The following is an 18,578-nucleotide window of genomic DNA, read 5'->3' as shown; positions in this document are numbered from 1 at the left end:
GAGGCACAAAAATAGCCATAAATTCCTTAATTTTAATCAGATTTTAAAAATTTAAAAAGATTCTTTCTTAGCTCATCAAGCTCTTTCTATGCATATCAATATTGAAATATTTCAAGCTATTTCAATTTTTTCATGTGTATTGCTACTTATAGAGGTACAGGATACTTTCGAGTGTTAGTAGTTGTCTAGCACGGTAGAGAGAGCCCACCTTTCTTGCAGCGGCCCTGGCAATGCCTTCAATGTAATTGTTCCAACTCATGTTTCCTGTGAACGTTAGGCCAAGCAGTTTGAAAGATGTACTCTCAGATAAAGAGTCATTGGCCATTGCTATAGGTGGTAGAGAGGGTTTCTTGTAATTATTGAATGAAACTAGTTTAGTCTTGGCGGCATTGAACGTGACCATCCATTTTTGTCCACATTCCACTACAGATTGGAAGTCTTCCTCTAGTGTTTCTGCCATTTCTTTAGATATGTGTTCATTCATCTTCTTGTCGTGCCTGTTATAGAGTGTAGTGTCATCAGCATATATACCCATCTCAGAGACAATTTTGTCGGGGAGGTCATTTATAAATATCAGGAACAGTAGAGGTCCAAGGATAGACCCCTGGGGCACTCCCGCATTTATATCATATTGTTTAGATGTACGACCGTCGAGGACAACCTGGATTTTTCTCTTATCTAAGAAGGATTTAATTATGTTAAGTATTCTACCAGTCATACCGTATGATCATATTTTCCTGAGGAGACCCTCATGCCATACCCTGTCAAAAGACTTAGATATATCTAGAGCTACCGATCTGCCCTCATCCGCTTTGTCCAGTGAATGGTATATACATTCAGAGATTACAGTTAGGATGTCTGCTGTGGAACGGGGTTGTCTAAATCCATATTGTTGGTCAGTCAGAAGTTTAGCATCTGTAAGGTGATGGACTAGAGCATGGTTAATTAAGGTCTCAAATATTTTGGCAAAAAGTGGGAGGAGGCTAATGGGGTGATAATTTAATGGGTCAGTCCTTTCGCCAGAATTCTTGAATACTGATACAACAGAAGCAGTTTTCCAACAGCCCGGAAAGCAAGATTTATTAAGGCATTTGTTGTAGAGTTTGGAGAGAACTGGAGCTACTTCGGCTGAGCATTTTTTTAATAGCACAGCTGGGATGAGATCAGGTCCACCTGAAGTGTCAAGGTTTTTTATGATAGCATGCACCTGAGCAGGGGTGATTTTCAGATCGTCTAGCATGGCGTCTGTCTGCATAGAAAAGTCAGGTAGGGGGTGGTTGGAAGGGTCCAGTGTGGAGTTTGAGGCAAACCGACTTGGCAAGCATGTTAGCCTTCTCAGTTACTGAGGAGACAACCTCGTGATTGTTGGTTAGTGGGGGAATTGTTGATTGCCCATTATTTACTACACTGTTGTAGATTTTCCAAAAGTCTTGAGTTTCTAGTTTTTGTGCTTCGATGCGTTTTTTAGTGGTTTCCGTAAATTCTCTCTTAGCTGTCGCTATTTCTTTCTTAACGTTATTTCTAGCTTCTATATACTTCAGTCTGTTTGAACTGGACTTATGTCGGTTAAATCTGCAGTATACATGCTGCTTTTGAGCAATGGCAGTTGCGCAAGTCGAAGTAAACCATTGGGGAAAGTGGGGCTTACTATAAAATTTCCGCATGGGAACATGCGCTTCGATTGCAGTTTTGAACCTGTCAGTGGTCTCGTTTGCACACTGTTCAGCAGGGAGAGAAAAAATATTTCCCCATGGGGCATCTCTGATTAGTTCCCTGATGGCTTCCCAGTCAGCCTTTTTATAATATTTCGTTTTGAGCACTGGCTCTTCAGTTTTGGCTCTAGAGTTTAGGGCGATTTCAACCATTATCACTGCATGATCACCGTTCCCGAGTGGGCTGTCGGGCTTCGTTATGCAATCATTGGGAACTGTGGTCAAAAACAGATCTAGGAGTGATGCGTGTTGTTCTTCCTGGTCAGGGAAACGGGTTGGAAACGTAACAATTTGTGATAGGGAGTGAGATATAGTGAAGCTATGAGTTGTGCTGCCCGCCGCATTTGTGTAAGTAGAGAATCTAAGCCAATTTTTGTGGACATTAAAGTCACCAAATACATGTACTTGTGCGCTAGTGTCAAGGGAGAGTGCCGTGTCTATGTTGTCAGAGACTTTGTTTATTATGGTGCAGTCCTGGGTCGAGGGAGAGCAGTAGAGAAAATAAAAGTAGCTAATGTTGTGTTGCATGTTTAGTCTAAAGCACATAAAGGCTTGATCATCCGATTCTAGGTTTGTTTCTCTAGTCAGGGGAAGGGTATTACAAATGTAAACTCCAAGTCCGTGCATGTGTTTGTCAGAGTCCTTACGGCAGAGTGGGAGATATCCAGGCATGTTAAAGTAGTTAAAGGGGATGGAGGAGTGTAGGTTAGTCTCACTTAGTGCTAAGATAGGCATGCGCAACAACAAAACTTGGGTTTTTATAAGCGGAAGTCTCGAGGTTGTCAGGAATATCCGGGCGTATGCGCAAGAGGAGGGATTGAGAGACTGGTATAAAAGGCAGGTCGAGTGAGTAGGTTGTTGTTGTCATTGGACGTTACAGTGATGCGTGCGTTAGCAGTTGATTAAGAAGTTGTTTTTCTTTTTGTGTCAAGTCGTGCACCTCGGTGAAGGTCATATAAGTCGTGCACCTCGGTGAAGGTCATAAGCTATTTCAGCGATTTCGTTTTGTCTTTTTCCTGGACAACTATGGCTGGGGCAAAGTTTGATTTAAAACTGATACCCGAATGTAGCAGAAGTAGCAATAACTAAAATAAGGGGAAAAAGAGCTTACCTTGGGTACGTCTGTTGTGTCACCGGTTGGGGGGAAAAGAGAATTCCAAGATGGCGTCCGGGGGTTTTTATTAGCGTTTACCCCATGCAACTCTCGGAAAATCACGTTTCTTTCTCATGTGATTATGCAAATGGATAATTCCCGGCCACTATAAAAGCAGGAGGCTAGAGACGAGTCGGCAGTGTCCTGCAAATTGTGTGTGTGTGGGTGTTTCTGGCGATTGGAGTGTGTCTTCTTTTACCACGGTTATCACGGACAGGAATTCCCTCTCTTCTGGAGGTGGGCGATATTGACTATTTTGAAGTTGTACTGTTGCTGACAGAACATTTATTTTTTTTTGCCTACTACATTTTTGTTTCAAGCTATTTCGGCCCGAATATGGCGATGGTGCGGATAAGCAGTGATATTATCAAGCTGTTCTCTGGCGAGGGAGACGTTGTAGCGTGGCTGAAAAAAGTGAGACTTGTCGCACAACTTCAGCAGGTGGATGACGTAGCGAGTCTGCTACCTTTATACCTGGAAGGCGATGCGCTGGCCCTCTACATGGAAATGGAGGAGGACGATCAAAAGAAAATAGACCAGATTGAGGCTCGATTAAAGGAGGCATTTACTGATGACGCGTTTGCAGCATATAGAAAAATAACTATGGTTAGATGGGCTGGTGAACGTGTGGATGTGTATATAACAAAATCAGGCAGTTGGTTGGATTGGCCGGATTCACAGGAGAAAGCTTAGAGAGACTCACAAAATTAATTTTTGTCACTGGATTCCCTGACACCATCTCAATTGCTCTTCAACAGGTGCCGAACATCAAAGCCCTGACCATGGGGGAGCTAATGTCGAGAGCGAGAATTTTGACGACGACTGGCGAACAAAATCAGGATGTGGTTGCGGCCACACGCTCACCCAACAACAGGGCCCAGAATAATCCTGTTAACGTGACCTGTTTCAAATGCAATGTTAAAGGCCACCTTGCAAGGGACTGTCGAAAACGTGGAACACAGTGTTACCGTTGCGGTGAGAGTGGACACTGGGCTCGGAACTGCTCGGGAAACGAGCAAGGGGAGGACGCATAAGCGCCAGTCTCCTTCCCAACCAAGATGTGAACACGACGCTCCCGGTGATAAGCATCCATGTTGACGGGACGCGATGTTTGGCGCTTATTGATACAGGATGCTCCAGGACAATTTTACATGCAGACCGGTGCCGGTCTTGGAGAAAAACAAACGTAAATGTCAACACAATTGGTGGAATGTCCCATGCGTGCTGCGGTGTTGGAACGGTCTCTGTATCCACTGATGAAGGTGTGGATGCCAGAGTCGATGTGTTGGTGGTGCATGGCAAGCCACTGGGATTTGACTTGCTTCTAGGGATCGACGCCATAAAAGCTCTAGGAGGTGTCGTTGTCAAGCCTACAGGATCAGTGCGGCTGGGCGCCAGGAAAAGTATTAAATGCGCAGCCATTTCTATCGATGAACCAGATTTCACTGCTACCTTTGACCATCAAAACCGAACGTGGACCGCATCGTGGAAATGGTCTGTGGACCACCCCCCTGAAAGGCTGCATAATCGAGTGTCAGAGTACCCAGTGCTAGCAGAAATTCGTGAAGAATACACGCAGGAGCTCCACACCTGGATAGATAATGGTTGGCTCGTGCCATACCCAGAGGATAAATTGGGACCCCCCAAAGGTCTAATTCCCCTGATGGCTGTGATACAGCAGAACAAAGCCAAAGTGCGCCTGGTGATGGACTACCGGGAGCTAAATCATTACGTAGACGCATTTACGGCCAACGCAGATGTTTGTGCGGTTAAGCTGCGTGAGTGGAGACAAAAAGGTGCTAACGTGTCTCTACTGGACCTCAGGAGAGCATACCTACAAGTCCGGGTCCATGAGACACTGTGGCCATACCAGACTGTGGAAATCGATGGGAAAAAATACTGTCTGACCCGTCTGGGGTTTGGTTTGAATGTGGCTCCCTTGATAATGAGAGCAATTGTCAGCGAAGTACTATCTCAGGAAGAAGTTATCGTGGTGCCCGTGATCCGTGTGAGAGAACACCTCGCGCAGTTCGGGTTGGAGTGCAAGAACCCGGAGCAGTTGAAGGACGGTGCACGGGTGCTGGGATTGGCAGTCAGGATGGAACGCAATGAACTGCGGTGGAAGCGAGGAAATGCAATTCCGGAGGCTCCCAGTATTGTTATGCGACGAACAATCTTTTCCCTGTGTGGTCGACTTGTCGGGCACTTTCCGGTGTGCGGTTGGCTTCGTGTGGCTTGCGGAATACTCAGAAGGAGAGTAAGTTCGGTAACGAAGGGCTGGGATGATGAAGCAAGGGACGCCGTACTACATCGTATGATGTTCGAAACCTTAAAATCTGCGCAGCAGAACGATCCGGCACAGGGAAATTGGTGTGTGGACGGCAAAGAGCTGAATGTATGGGTCGATGCTAGCTCCCTAGCAATTGGGGCAGCCTTGGAGATGTGTGAAACTGTGTTGGAAGATGCATGTTGGCTGCGACCTGAAGATGACTCTCAACATATCAACTTGGCTGAACTGGATGCCGTATTGAAAGGCATCAATTTGGCTCTCCAGTGGCAGAGCAAGGTGCTACACATAAAGACAGATTCTGTTTGCGTATACCATTGGGTTTCGGACACGCTAACTGGAAAGGCGCGAGTACGCACCAAAGCAGCAAGCGAGATGCTTATTAGGAGGCGATTAAGCACTCTTAAGGAGCTCGTGAAAGAGTACGGGCTGACAGTGGATGTGACGCCGGTTCCATCAGCACGAAACATTGCTGACCGACTGACACGAGTGCCACAGCGGTGGTTTGAGGCAATGAAAAAGAAAAACGGTCTTGACCCAGTGATAGGCGCGGTCCACACGGACGAGCTGGATGAGAGTCAAATCATGGCTATTCACAAAGATAGTGGACATCCGGGGGTGCGATGCACTACCTACTTTGTCAGGAGAAGATGTCCAACCACGACAAAAGCAACTGTCAGAATGGTCATACAGAAATGCGAGGAATGTCAGTCCATTGACCCAGCGCCAGTCAGGTGGGAAAAGGGAAAGCTGGAAGTTAACGAGAATTGGCAGAGAATTGGAATGGATATCACGCATTATGGCACCTTCCATTTTTTAACTTTAACAGACTGTGGTCCATCGCGTTTCTCCATTTGGAGGAAATTGGCAAGGCAGGACTCGGCAAGCGTGATTCATCAGTTGGAGGCAGTGTTCCTCGAGCGTGGCGCACCGCATGAACTCCTTTTAGACAATGGCACAGCTTTCTGCAGCAACATGTTCCAAGCATTTGCATGTAAATGGGGAGTTCACTTGCGATTCCGTTGTGCATACGCTCCAGCCGGGAATGGCATAGCGGAGCGATGTCACCGTACAGTCAAACGAATAGCGGCTAGAATGTGTTGTCCCATACAGGAGGCTGTCTACTGGTATAACATCACACCAAGAGACGACACATCTCCCTCCACTGCGCCTGCCAACAGGATTTATCAATACGAAGTTTGAGTAAAGGAGACCAATCTCGCAACTGCGTCCCCAGGTCCCAAGAACAGCTTTTACCAGGTTGGAGATCGCGTATGGGTCAAAAGACCGCAAAATCGATGTACCACAAGGTTCGGCAAGGGTGAGGTGACCAAGGTGATCAGCCCTCAGTCGATTTTGGTGGACGGTGTGCCTCGTCACGTGAAGGATTTGCGCCCTCGCCATTATGTTGTTACATCGGAGGAAGAGGGAGACTCAGACAGTATGATGTCTTCTGAAAAGACAGAGAGTATGATGCAGGACGACGAAGAGGATTTTGAGCCATATAATGTACATACTGAAGAAGCGGAGGAAGGACCACCCGTCTTGCCTTTACGAAGGAGTACCCGACAGAGACGAATACTGCCCCTCTGCCCTGATTGTGAAACACCGCCTATGGAGCAGACTGGTGGCAATAATGGCGATGAGGAGGATGGCAGGGAGGAAGTGCTGCCTCCGGTTCTTCGGAGAAGTACCAGACAGAGGCGTCTGCCCCCCTGCCCCATTTGTGATCATGAGATCAGGGGGGAGTGTAGCAGAAGTAGCAATAACTAAAATGAGGGGAAAAAGAGCTTACCTTGGGTACGTCTGTTGTGTCACCGGTTGGGGGGGGGGAGAAAAGAGAATTCCAAGATGGCGTCCGGGGGGTTTTATTAGCGTTTACCCCATGCAACTCTCGGAAAATCACGTTTCTTTCTCATGTGATTATGCAAATGGATAATTCCCGGCCACTATAAAAGCAGGAGGCTAGAGACGAGTCGGCAGTGTCCTGCAAATTGTGTGTGTGTGGGTGTTTCTGGCGATTGGAGTGCGTCTTCTTTTACCACGATTATCACGGACAGGAATTCCCTCTCTTCTGGAGGTGGGCGATATTGACTATTTTGAAGTTGTACTGTTGCTAACAGAACATTTATTTTTTTTTGCCTACTACATTTTTGTTTCACCGAATTCGACGGATCCACTTCTGTTGTCGACTGGGTCAAAAGGGTTGGGCTGACCTGCAACATCTGTGAAGTAAAGGGGGTGCATACCGTGATTCCCCTGAGATTGACTGGAGGCGCCCTGAGTGTGTATCAGCAACTTAATGCTATGGAGAAGGCTGATGTTACCTCTATAAAAAATGCTTTATACAAGGCATTTGCCATGGATCCCTGCACGGCCTACGAAACATTTGCTTCTAGGAAGCTCATGCCAGGAGAAAGCGTGGACGTCTTCTTCGCGGAGCTGAAGAAACTTGCAGTTCTATTTGGCAATGGAGTGTCAGAGCAGACACTGGCGTATGCGTTTGTGGCCGGCCTTCCCACCCATGTTAAGCAACTGTTGAGGGCTTCCACCAGCGTATCTGTAATGCCCATGGAACATTTGTTGGAACGCGCTCGAGCCATTATCAGAGATGAGGAGGACGTGAGGGAACCGGTTGTAATGATGGCGCAGGCAGCCAAGACTAATGCTGAAGAGAGTCCCGGTTTGAGACCCACGACCAATGGGAGATGTTTCTGCTACGGCCAGCGAGGCCATTTCGCAAGAAGTTGTACTAACAAGTGGCGGGGGCGCCCGCGCTGTTTCCAATGTGGTAGTTATGGACATTTATCCCAAAATTGTGCGGGAAATGCATCAGGGCGCTGGACTTCAGCGCCGCCCTGTTCCCCGGACAAGATTTAATTGAGGCGCAACCGACAATAAATGTGTACGTTGGACCAAGTGCCTTGTTCAGCTCTTCTTGACTCCGGGTGCTCACACACCATCATGAGTGCCAAGTTGTGTCGAAACTGGACAAAGCAGAACATCAAAGTAACCACAATAGGTGGCAATACGCAAGCTTGCTGTGGAGCCGGAACTGTCAAAGTCCACACAGACTCTGGTGTGGCCGCAGACATTAATGTGCTGGTGATGCGAGGGGATTTGCTGGGATTCGATGTACTGTTGGGATATGATGCTATTAAGGCACTGGGGGGAGTTGTTATCAGAAGAGATGGAACTGTGCGGTTTTGGGAAACCCCAGTGTGTGCTGCAGTTCACATTGATCAGCCTGATTTTAAGGTGGACTACGACCATCACCAAAAAGCATAGACTGCATCGTGGAAGTGGACAGAAGGAAGGGCGCCAACCGAACTCAAGAATAGCATTGCAGAGTACTCGATACCCGACAAGGCCCATAATGAATACGAGAAGGAGCTTGAGGCATGGATCCAGGATGGATAGCTGATCCCCTACCCCAACAAGCTGGGACCACCCAAGGGTCTGATTCCCTTAATGGCGGTAGTCCAGCATAAAAAATCAAAAGTTCGTCCAGTTGGACTATCGTGAACTCAATAGATACATTGAGACGTACACTGCTGATGCTGACGTGTGCGCCAGCAAGCTGAGAGAATGGCACCAGAAGGGCTCCAATGTGTCTATAGTAGACTTGCGGAAGGCTTATCTGCAGGTGCGAGTGGATGAGACATTGTGGCCGTTCCAGACAGTGTGGTTCCGGGGTCAGAGATACTGCCTTACTCGACTTGGCTTTGGGCTGAATGTGGCACCGCAAATCATGAAGACCATTGTAAATGCAGTGTTGTCCCAGGAAAAGACCACTGAGGACGCAACATCGGCCTATATTGACGATGTGTACGTCAATGAAGATATACAATCTGCGTCGCATGTCAGAGAAAAGTTAGCTCAATTCGGGTTGGAGTGCAAAGATCCCGAACGTCTAAGGGATGGAGCACGGGTATTAGGATTGGACGTCTGCGGGAAAGACGGTACCTTACAATGGAGGCATGGCAACGAGTGGCGATGGATATTACCCATTACAGTGGTAAGCCCTTTCTAACCCTTATCGACTGTGGACCCACTCGTTTTGCAGTGTGGCGGCAAATGACCAGGCAGGACTCGGCGAATGTTGTCTGCCAACTGTCATCTATCTTTTCTGAGCGAGGTGCGCCGGAAGAGATATTGACGTACAACGATGCTGCTTTTTGTAGCCACCAAGTTCGGCAGTTGTTGAATGAGTGGGGTGTCCGACTACGACTGCGATGAGCTCATGTGCCATCAGGGAATGGCATTTCTGAGAGGAACCATCGCAGCATCAAGAGAATTGCTGCCAGAAAGCAATGCACCATTACGGAGGCCACGTATTGGTATAACATCACACCAAAGGATGGGAAGACACTAACAACAGCACCGGCCAATGCCATACACACATACCGTGTTAGTATAAAGGGCATTGACACTGTCCAGCCAATTGACGAGGAGAGTCATGATAAATACAAGGTAGGGGATCCAGTTTGGGTAAGACCCTCTGGAAACCGGTGCACCACCAAGTTCAAGCGAGGACGAATATCTGGAGTGGTCAGCCAGCAGTCGGTCCTTGTTGATGGAACCCCACGCCATGTGCGTGATCTTCGCCCAGCTAGTGAAGTACATCCCACAACTACAGACAGCGATGAATCATCAGATGATTAGCTGCTGATAAGTGAGGTCACCGAGCAAGAGAGTGGTAGTTGTAGTTCGTCTGATCAGGCAGGATCAGAACCAGAACCAGAATCACACCCTGAATCCGAGATTGTAAATACCACCCTTCGCAGAAGCCAGCGAACTAAGAGGCCACCCCCGGAGTGCACTCTATGTGATCATCAGATCAGGGAGGAGTGTAGTACTTACCAACAAAACAAACGCCCACGTGATCGTGCCTTGTGTATGCATGCGCAACAACGAAACTTGGGTTTTTATAAGCGGAAGTCTCGAAGTTGTCAGGAATCTCCGGGCGCATGCGCAAGAGGAGGGATTGAGAGAGGCAGGTCGAGTGAGAAGGTTGTTGTTGTCATTGGACGTTACAGTGACGCGTGCGTTAGCAGTTGATTAAGAAGTTGTTTTTTTTTGTGTCAAGTCATGCACCTCGGTGAAGGTGAAGGTCATACAAAATATATTTAACTATCAAAATTTCTATTTATTATGAAACATAAGAGTTCAAATAAGTAAAAAATATTTATTTTTTAAAAATTTAAATACACATATTGAACAAAAATTTACCTTGAAGTTGCAATTAAAAAATTGATATAAACTTATATTGTTTTTTTTTTTTTTTTAATAGCGTTTTTTCGAATTAATATATACTGTGAAAAAAAGGATTAATGATTGCTTGAGAAGAGAAGGATAGGCGTGCACTTACTTTGAATACTAACCAAGAAGAATTGTAGTTGTTATTCACCCTTTTAAAGTTTTATTTTGTGCTCCGGATCACGTGATAGTTAATCATCTGATCCTTCCATTATATAAGAGGGGAGATTCCCTTGTCTTGTCTCTCTTTTTTCTTCACCACAAATTGATTCAGTTGCCGGCGATTGAAAGTAAATCTTTTCCACTTTCGTCTGGCGAAGATACTACAAGACGGTTACATCGCGGAAGGGGGCAATTCTTTTGCAACCTAAAGTAAGTGCATTGCTCCCTTCTTGATCTGAACGGTCATTGATTCTTTGCTGGAAATTAATTTTTTCACTTATTTGCAAAAGAAACCCCATACTAACATGGATGTGAGTCAACCAGATTTAAGGAAGAGAATTTCTCTTCTTTGGACTAAAATCCGAACGATTCTGGAGATGGCCAATCTGGAGGATGAACTCTGTTAAATCCTTCTCTGCACTGCAGAAATCGGTGGAGGAATATTTAACTGAAGTAGACATATGTGTTAGCAAAATCCAACTTCAATCTTCTGAGGAAGAGGATTGGATTCAAATTGAGAGGGAGTCTCTTGCAAGCACCCTGAGATTCCGAAGAGAATTAGAACATCTTGAGTTAAAGCTCCTCCCAGTGGCCATGGACTCTGAGTCTTCCATGTTCCCCAGAAGTTGGAAGAGTTGGGGCCTCATTTACTGTAAAACCACCTCAAATTCAGATCACGGGACCCACCTTCGATGGATTGGACATGCAATCTAACCCTATGAGCTTCAAGGAATTCTTGTCGCGTTTTGAGAATTGTGTAGCTGGCATGGCCAATGATGCCGAAAGACTGAATTTTTTGAAGTGTTCACTGTCTGGCCAACCACTGTTGTTGATTAATCATCTTTCCATCAGCCACAGAAATTATAAGGTGGCTCTTTCAGTCCTGAAGAGCGAGTACTTCGATGAAGATGAAATCATAGATAACATCTTCCAAGACATATTAGATTTTTCCTGTAAACAGGACAGATCCGTTACTGCCCTGGCTAACTACATATCCAAAGTAGCCTCCCTATTGGCTGAGTTGGAGGGCTCCTTCGACTGTTCGTTTTCAAACGACCTTTCTTCTGGGGCTCGGCTTATAGCCAAGATTCTCTTTGCAAAATTCCTCAAGGGGGAGTTGATATTAATTTCAGGTAGAAGAATCCCCACCTTGTCATCAATTCTGAGAGATACTAAGGAAGCGGTTAAACGTCTCCTTATTAAGGGGAATAAGATCCCTGGCTCGGCTTGTAACACTATGCGGGGGGCCTTAGGGAATGTACCTTCAGGAACTAGATCCGGTACTTTACGGAGAGATTCCTCTATTCAGTCCAACTCCACCTATAGCATTCGTAGTGGAAAATTCTCGAGCCTTCCCCCTGTTTTGTGTGTTACCTTTGGTAGGGGTGATAAAAGTGTTTCCGTCAACTGTCTATTGGACACAGGCAGTGGACGGACTTATTTTTCCAGGAAGGTCTTGGACCCCCTCGGTCACTTGGAATCCATTGGACATGATTGTGAAATTAGGCTGACTACCATCCTTGGCGATTGCGACAGGCGTTTTAAAGAGGTAGCATTGGAGGCTAGCATTGGATCCTGTTGTCCATTTTTCCTGACGGTGTTGGTACACGAAAATATTGATATTTCGGTACACATCGAGAATCTGGATTTTATTTTAAATGAATTTGAACGCCTCAAATGTCCCTTAGCCGCCAGATTTGACAGAGGCACAAATTTTATTCCAATTCATGGAATAATTGGGCTGGATGTTATTCAACATTTAGGGAGCCTTCAATTGGTTCCTTGTTTGCTTGGACAGGCCTTTTTGACACCAATAGGACTCGTCCCCTTCGGTGAGGTGAAACAGTTTTTACATACTGACCATTCTGTGGACAAGAACTCAGAATGCCTTACCTTCGATGCTGTACTTGCGTCGACTGCTGAGGTCAACCCATCTCACCTATGTTTTGTGCTGGAGTCTCAAGGCACCTATGAAGACCGTCTAAGGGATTTCTTCCCTGAAAGTGATGTACAAAGGGGCTTGGAGAAGATGTTCAGTGTGGAGTCACTGGGTATTGAAGAACAGGAACTGTCTAATTATGATGAACAGAAGATTGCTCTCTTTCGCCAGTCTATTTCATTTAAGAATAACAAATATTATGTTCAGTTGCCATGGGAGGACGATAAGATCTCTTGTGTTCCTTCCAACCATGCAGTGGCTCTGCGAATATTGGAACGTGTCGTGCAGAGATTGGAGAAGAGGCAACTTTATCATGAATATTTGAAGGTTTTCCATCAGCAGGAACGGGATGGAATTATAGAGGAGACCTTCGTGCCTCCTCAACGGTTCGGAGAGTTTGTCTGGATTCTGCACAGGCCTGTCCTGAAATCGGACCCTACCTCCACCACTAAGATTCGACCAGTGTTCAACTGCAGCATCAAAGTTGGTGACTCTCCTTCCCTTAACGAGGCTACCTACCAGGGAATAAATCTTACTAGTGACCTACTAGATTTATTACTTACCTTTCCTGCTAATAAGCACGTCATGTTAGCAGATATTAAAAAGGCCTTCTTAATGATCCGTCTGAAGCTTGAATCGGACAGGAATAAGTTGTTTTTTTCCTAAAAGGAGGAGGTTGCCTATGCTGCTTCAGATACAACGCCATTATTTTTGGGTATGCTGCTAGTCCATTTATATTAAGTTATGTCCTTAAATACCATGCAGCGCAGTTTCCCATGGATAATTGTAGATCCATGCTGGAGAATCGGTTTTACGTGGATAATTTGGTTATGTCGCATGATGATCCCGATGAACTGTGCCGGTTATATATACTCACCCGGGAACGATTGCGTCAGGGAGGATTCAAACTGCAGTCCTGTAATTCTAACCATGTGGCGATTCGAAACAAAATGCAGCAGCATGGTTCCCTGAGTGACCATGGCAACAAATGGGAGAAGGTGCTCGGATATAGATACTGTCCTCTCTCAGACACTTTTTGTGTAGCAGCTGTTAAGTGCGACTCTAGTTCCTTTACAAAGAGACAGATTCTCAGCGAGACAGCTAGAGTCTGTGACCCGTTATCATTGTGCCTACCAGTTTCGTTACGTGGCCGTATTTTGTTGAGTGAACTTTGGAAGAAGGGATTGGGATGGGATGTAATGGTCCCACCGGAATACTTGTCCTTATGGAGGAAGCTTTCCCTTGATCTCTCTGAGCTGGAGACCGTCTCCTTCCCCAGAAGAGCACTCAGCGAGAATGAGGCTGGCAAACTTTTTCTTTTCTGCGATGCATCTCCAGAGGCATATGGCTTCGCAGCATATGTAGTGCAAAATTGCCAATCTGGTCTGGTGTTTGCAAAAGCTAGGGTGGCTCCCTTGAAAAAGAAAACTCTACCCACCTTGGAACTTATGGCCGTGTTTTTGGCTCTCCAGTGCCTGCCTACTTTGTTGAGGAATTTTGGAGGGTTCTCTCCCTCTGAGATTCATGCAGCCACAGATTCACAGGTGGTCCTCTCTTGGCTGATTTCCGGAACAAAATTGTAAGCAGAAACCTCTTTGCCCGGAATAGACTGAAGGACATCCAACAGATGAGTGCTGAGTTGGAAGCCACACTAGGTTTCTCCCCCTCATTTCGTTATGTCTCAACAGCTGAGAATCCTGCCGATTTGATCACTAGGGGGTTAACTTTGAAAAGGTTCAAGACTTGCCTTCAATTCTGGTGTACTGGTCCGGATTGGTTAAGTAGCGGGATCAGTCCATGGGCTGCACAGCAGTTACCATGCCTCAGCCAGCACAGCCAAGTGGTGGCCCGTTCTTCTTGGAATGCTGCCATCCTACAGGGAGAGGAACCACCTACAGTTCTTCCTCTCGAAAGATTTTCTTCCTTTACCAAGCTATTGAGAGTGACTTCCTTGGTCCTCAGATTCATCCATCAGCTGCGTCGGTTAGAAGTTGACACGGAAAGGCTTGTAGCCATTCTGCTGATGAAAACGATGCAGCGCCAGAGATATGCTGAGGAAGTAGCATTCCTGCGGGATTCCTCAGGTAGGACAGTTCCGGGTTTGGTGCGTGATCTCGACCTGTTCATTAATGGTGAGGGTCTTATCAGGTCAGGTGGCAGGATTGCAAAGTCTCTCCATTTCGACCCGGAAGTTAAACACCCTGTTCTGTTAGCAAAAGATCACCCAGTAACTCGGCTTATAATAATGGATGCGCATACAAGGTGTCAACACTTGGGGGTTGCATCCACTCTGGCAGAGTTAAGACAGTGTGGTTACTGGGTGCCCAAGGGGAGACAAGCAGTGAAAACAGTCCTGGCTTCATGTGCACTGTGCCGCAAGTACAATGCCAGACAAGTATTGCCCCCCAATGTGGCCAGCTTGCCTGCTTCACGTGTTGACCTGGAGGTTCCCTTCAAACACACGGGAGTAGATTTTACGGGCCACCTTTGGGTTAAGGAAGGGGCTAAGGTGGTGAAGATGTATCTACTCATCTTCACCTGTCTCAGTATCAGGGCTGTACATGTTGAGGTGGTACCAGACATGAGCGTGTTGTCCTTTTTGCAGGCTTTGGTACGTTTTACCATGGTGTTCCAACAGCCATTTACTGCGACAATTCTAAGACTTTCATAGGAGGTGGGCGATTATTTAAGAGGTTGATGTTGAGCCACGATTATCAACAGAAGTTTGGCTCGTGTCTGATTAAATTCTGTCCTATCCCTCTATTTTCGCCTTGGGTAGGAGGGGTCTGGGAGAGGAGTACTCAGACAATTAAAAATTGTCTGCATAAGGTGGTTGGTAGAGGTGAGATGGATTATTTCATGTTACTAACCATAGTATCGGATATACAAAGGGCAATTAACAACTGCCCTCTAACTTATCGAGAATCCGCGGAGACTGAGCTGGAGGCAGTAACTCCAAACATGTTTCTGAGGCCCAATAAGAGTCCTGGATTACTTTTGAGTTTAAATGAGGAAGATTTTTCTTCCCACCTCCCTCCAAGTCGAGAGAGGCTTCTCAGGACCATGCAGGTACGAAACCAGTGTCTGGAGAAGTTCAGAGCACTATGGTATGATGAATACCTCTTAAGTCTCAGAGAGAAGCCCCTGGGCCGTTCAAGGGTGCCTTTCCGAAACAGGCTTAAGGTCGGAGATTTCGTTTTAGTTAAAATCCTCTTAAACCAAGACCCTTTTGGGTTCTCGGTATTATATTGGAAATGTTTTATGGTGAGGATGGTGTAGTAAGGTCTGCAAAGGTAAGGCAGGGGGGCAATGCAGCACACATTCACTCATTGAAGAACCTCTTTCCACTTGAGCTCTCTTTAAACAGCGAGAGTCAGGATCAGTCCATCCCTGCATCAGTCGATGGTGCAGTTTCCCTTCAAACGACTCCTTCCCAGGAAGAAGAGGTGATTTGGCTTTGTCGTGTGTGCAGTTCCCCGCAAGGTGATCAAGATATGATCTGTTGTGACGGCTGTGATGACTGGTGTCACTTCAGGTGTGTGGGAATTGTTTCTCCACCTCCGGAAAGGCAGAAGTGGTATTGTACGGATTGTGCACCTAAGAGACGACGACGAGGTAGGCCTAGCCTCCTCCTAGAATAGTTAGGGACTCCAAAAAAAAAAAATAAAATAAAAAAATACTAATACGTTAACTATATTAAGTAATTGCATGGCTTGATATCCTTTGTTTTTTCACGCATTTTCTTTTTTTTTCTTTCTTAGGGATCGTGTGAAAAAAAGGATTAATGATTGCTCGAGAAAAGAAGGATAGGCGTGCACTTACCTTGAATACTAACCAAGAAGAATTGTAGTTGTTATTCACCCTTTTAAAGTTTTATTTTGTGCTCCGGATCACGTGATAGTTAATCATCTGATCCTTCCATTATATAAGAGGGGAGATTCCCTTGTCTTGTCTCTTTTTTTCTTCACCACAAATTGATTCAGTTGCCGACGATTGAAAGTAAATCTTTTCCACTTTCGTCTGGCGAAGATACTACAAGACGGTTACGTCGCGGAAGGGGGCAATTCTCCTTTCTTAATCTGAGCGGTCATTGATTCTTTGCTGGAAATTAATTTTTTCACAATACTAGGTACGGGCAAAATGAATGCCGCTGCTCAAAATGTATAAACATTTTGACCCCTCCCTTTACTTAAAAAATTCACCAGAAATCAGAGAATTAACTAATTTTAATAACATTTTGAGTATTAATCAAATAATGATCGCGGAATATAATGAACTAATTATTTTTATTTAAATCTTAGTGGAAATGTATTATTTTGTTTAAACAAAAAATACCTTTAATAAAGTTATGGTTTTCAGTAGTAAATAAAAAACGCAAGAATTTATTTTTGCTTTTTCTATATAAATAAAGCATCGTAATTTGTAACAAAAAAAAATAATTTTTACAGGAACATTACGAAAACCCCCTAAAATCCGTATTAATGAATTCGATATAACTCGAAGAAAAATGAATTTCTCGAACTACCGATATTACCATTGAAGTAAGCGTTGTTTATTGAATATTTCGCACATAAAAGTAATAATAGCTGCTTTTTTTTTTTTGATTACAGATTTCGCATAATTTCTATATGCAAGATTTTAATAATTTCCTTGCTCGCAAGAACGTGAAACATTTTTATACATCTCGAACAATAAGTAAAAAAAAATTAATTTAAAAACAGGAACATAAAAAATAAATTAAAAAATGATAAAAATTGATACAAACGTTCAGAATAGGAATATACGGATGACCGTCTGGGAAAAAAAGAAAAAAAAAAATCTGCCACCCCTACCACCTTTTACTATCATGACTTCATTGTGAAACATCGTTTGACGTTTTGATTCGCTGAAATTTTGGTTTTCCGTATATTCGTGTTTACAACTTGTTATCGGTTGCGTTTTGCCGAACGGCATAATTACTTGCTTTTTTAGGGAAGCTGTATTTTGTATAAACAAGGTGTTTTATTTATTTATTTGTTAGAAAACAACCGAATACATGTCAACTTATGTCACGGTAACATATATTGAGCGAATTTCTAACAGTATTTTGTCTAGTTTATTATTTATAATACCTTTTCCCAAACGTACCCTCTCCGAGAGAGAGTCGGCTGCCATTTTGAATTTTCCAATACATCGGTAAACACTGCATGTTTTTCGAGCTGAATAAACATGTTACACTGAATAAAAACACAAAAAATATATCCAGTTAGGTAGAAAAGTAACTTATCTTGCCTTTGATAACATTTATTTGTTCTATATTTGTTTTTTGACAACTATTTCGAATCTATGTGTACAGTAATACAAACCCTGAATTTTTATCGAGTTTTTATAAGTTTTACTGTTTATGAATATTGAAATAAAAGAAATTACTACACATTAATAATATCTCACTTTTATCGATTTTTTTTACTGTTTTACTGTTTATGTGTCACTTTTATCGACTTTTTCTTTTCTTTTTTAAATAGCATTTTCTTTTTAAATGACGACGTTTTTACTGTTTATGAATATTAAAAGAACAATAATTACTAAACATTTATTAATTAAAAAAAAGTGCACTTATTGATCCGTGTGCTGAAATAACGTTATTATTTAAAAAGCCATTCTTAACATGGGGAGGGTATTTTGTACCTATTCTCTACTTTAACCTTACAATTGAATTAAAAAAAAAAACGGGTTTGTATTATTGTACACAGATTCGAAAAAGTTGTCAAAAAACAAATATATAACAAATAAATGTTATCAAAGGCAAGATAAGTTACTTTTCTACCAAACTGGATATAATTTTGGTGTTTTTATTCAATTTAACATGTTTATTCAGCTCGAAAACCATACAGTGTTTAGCGATGTATTGGAAAATTCAATAATGGCGGCCGATTCTCTCTTTAACACGGTAAGTTTGTAAAAAGGTGTAATAAATAATAAACTAGACAAAATACTGTTAGAAATTCGCTCAATATATGTTAGCGTGACGTAACTTGACATATATTCGGTGGTTTTTAATAGTATGTTGTCTAGTGTATTATTTAT

The 18,578-nt window shown here is 44.1% G+C and overlaps 1 protein-coding gene across 4 annotated transcripts in view; it reads right to left on the bottom strand.

The window, feature by feature from the left end:
* The window catches only part of LOC145284723 (pyruvate dehydrogenase (acetyl-transferring) kinase, mitochondrial-like), a 591,786-nt gene that overhangs the window by 566,929 nt on the left and 6,279 nt on the right, over positions 1-18,578 (bottom strand). The window contains exon 1 of one of the 4 annotated variants that reach the window (XM_080133650.1): positions 16,335-16,745. The exons of the other annotated variants lie outside the window; for them this stretch is intronic. The gene's annotated coding sequence lies outside the window, so the exon portion shown is untranslated. Of the gene's footprint in view, positions 1-16,334; positions 16,746-18,578 lie in introns of those variants that run through there. 4 annotated transcript variants of the gene reach the window in all.

Source organism: Euprymna scolopes, chromosome 9 (assembly GCF_053919585.1).
Source record: "Euprymna scolopes isolate OS-2025 chromosome 9, ASM5391958v1, whole genome shotgun sequence".
NCBI classification, from domain to species: domain Eukaryota; kingdom Metazoa; phylum Mollusca; class Cephalopoda; order Sepiida; family Sepiolidae; genus Euprymna; species Euprymna scolopes.
This window is presented reverse-complemented; position numbering and strand designations above follow the sequence as displayed.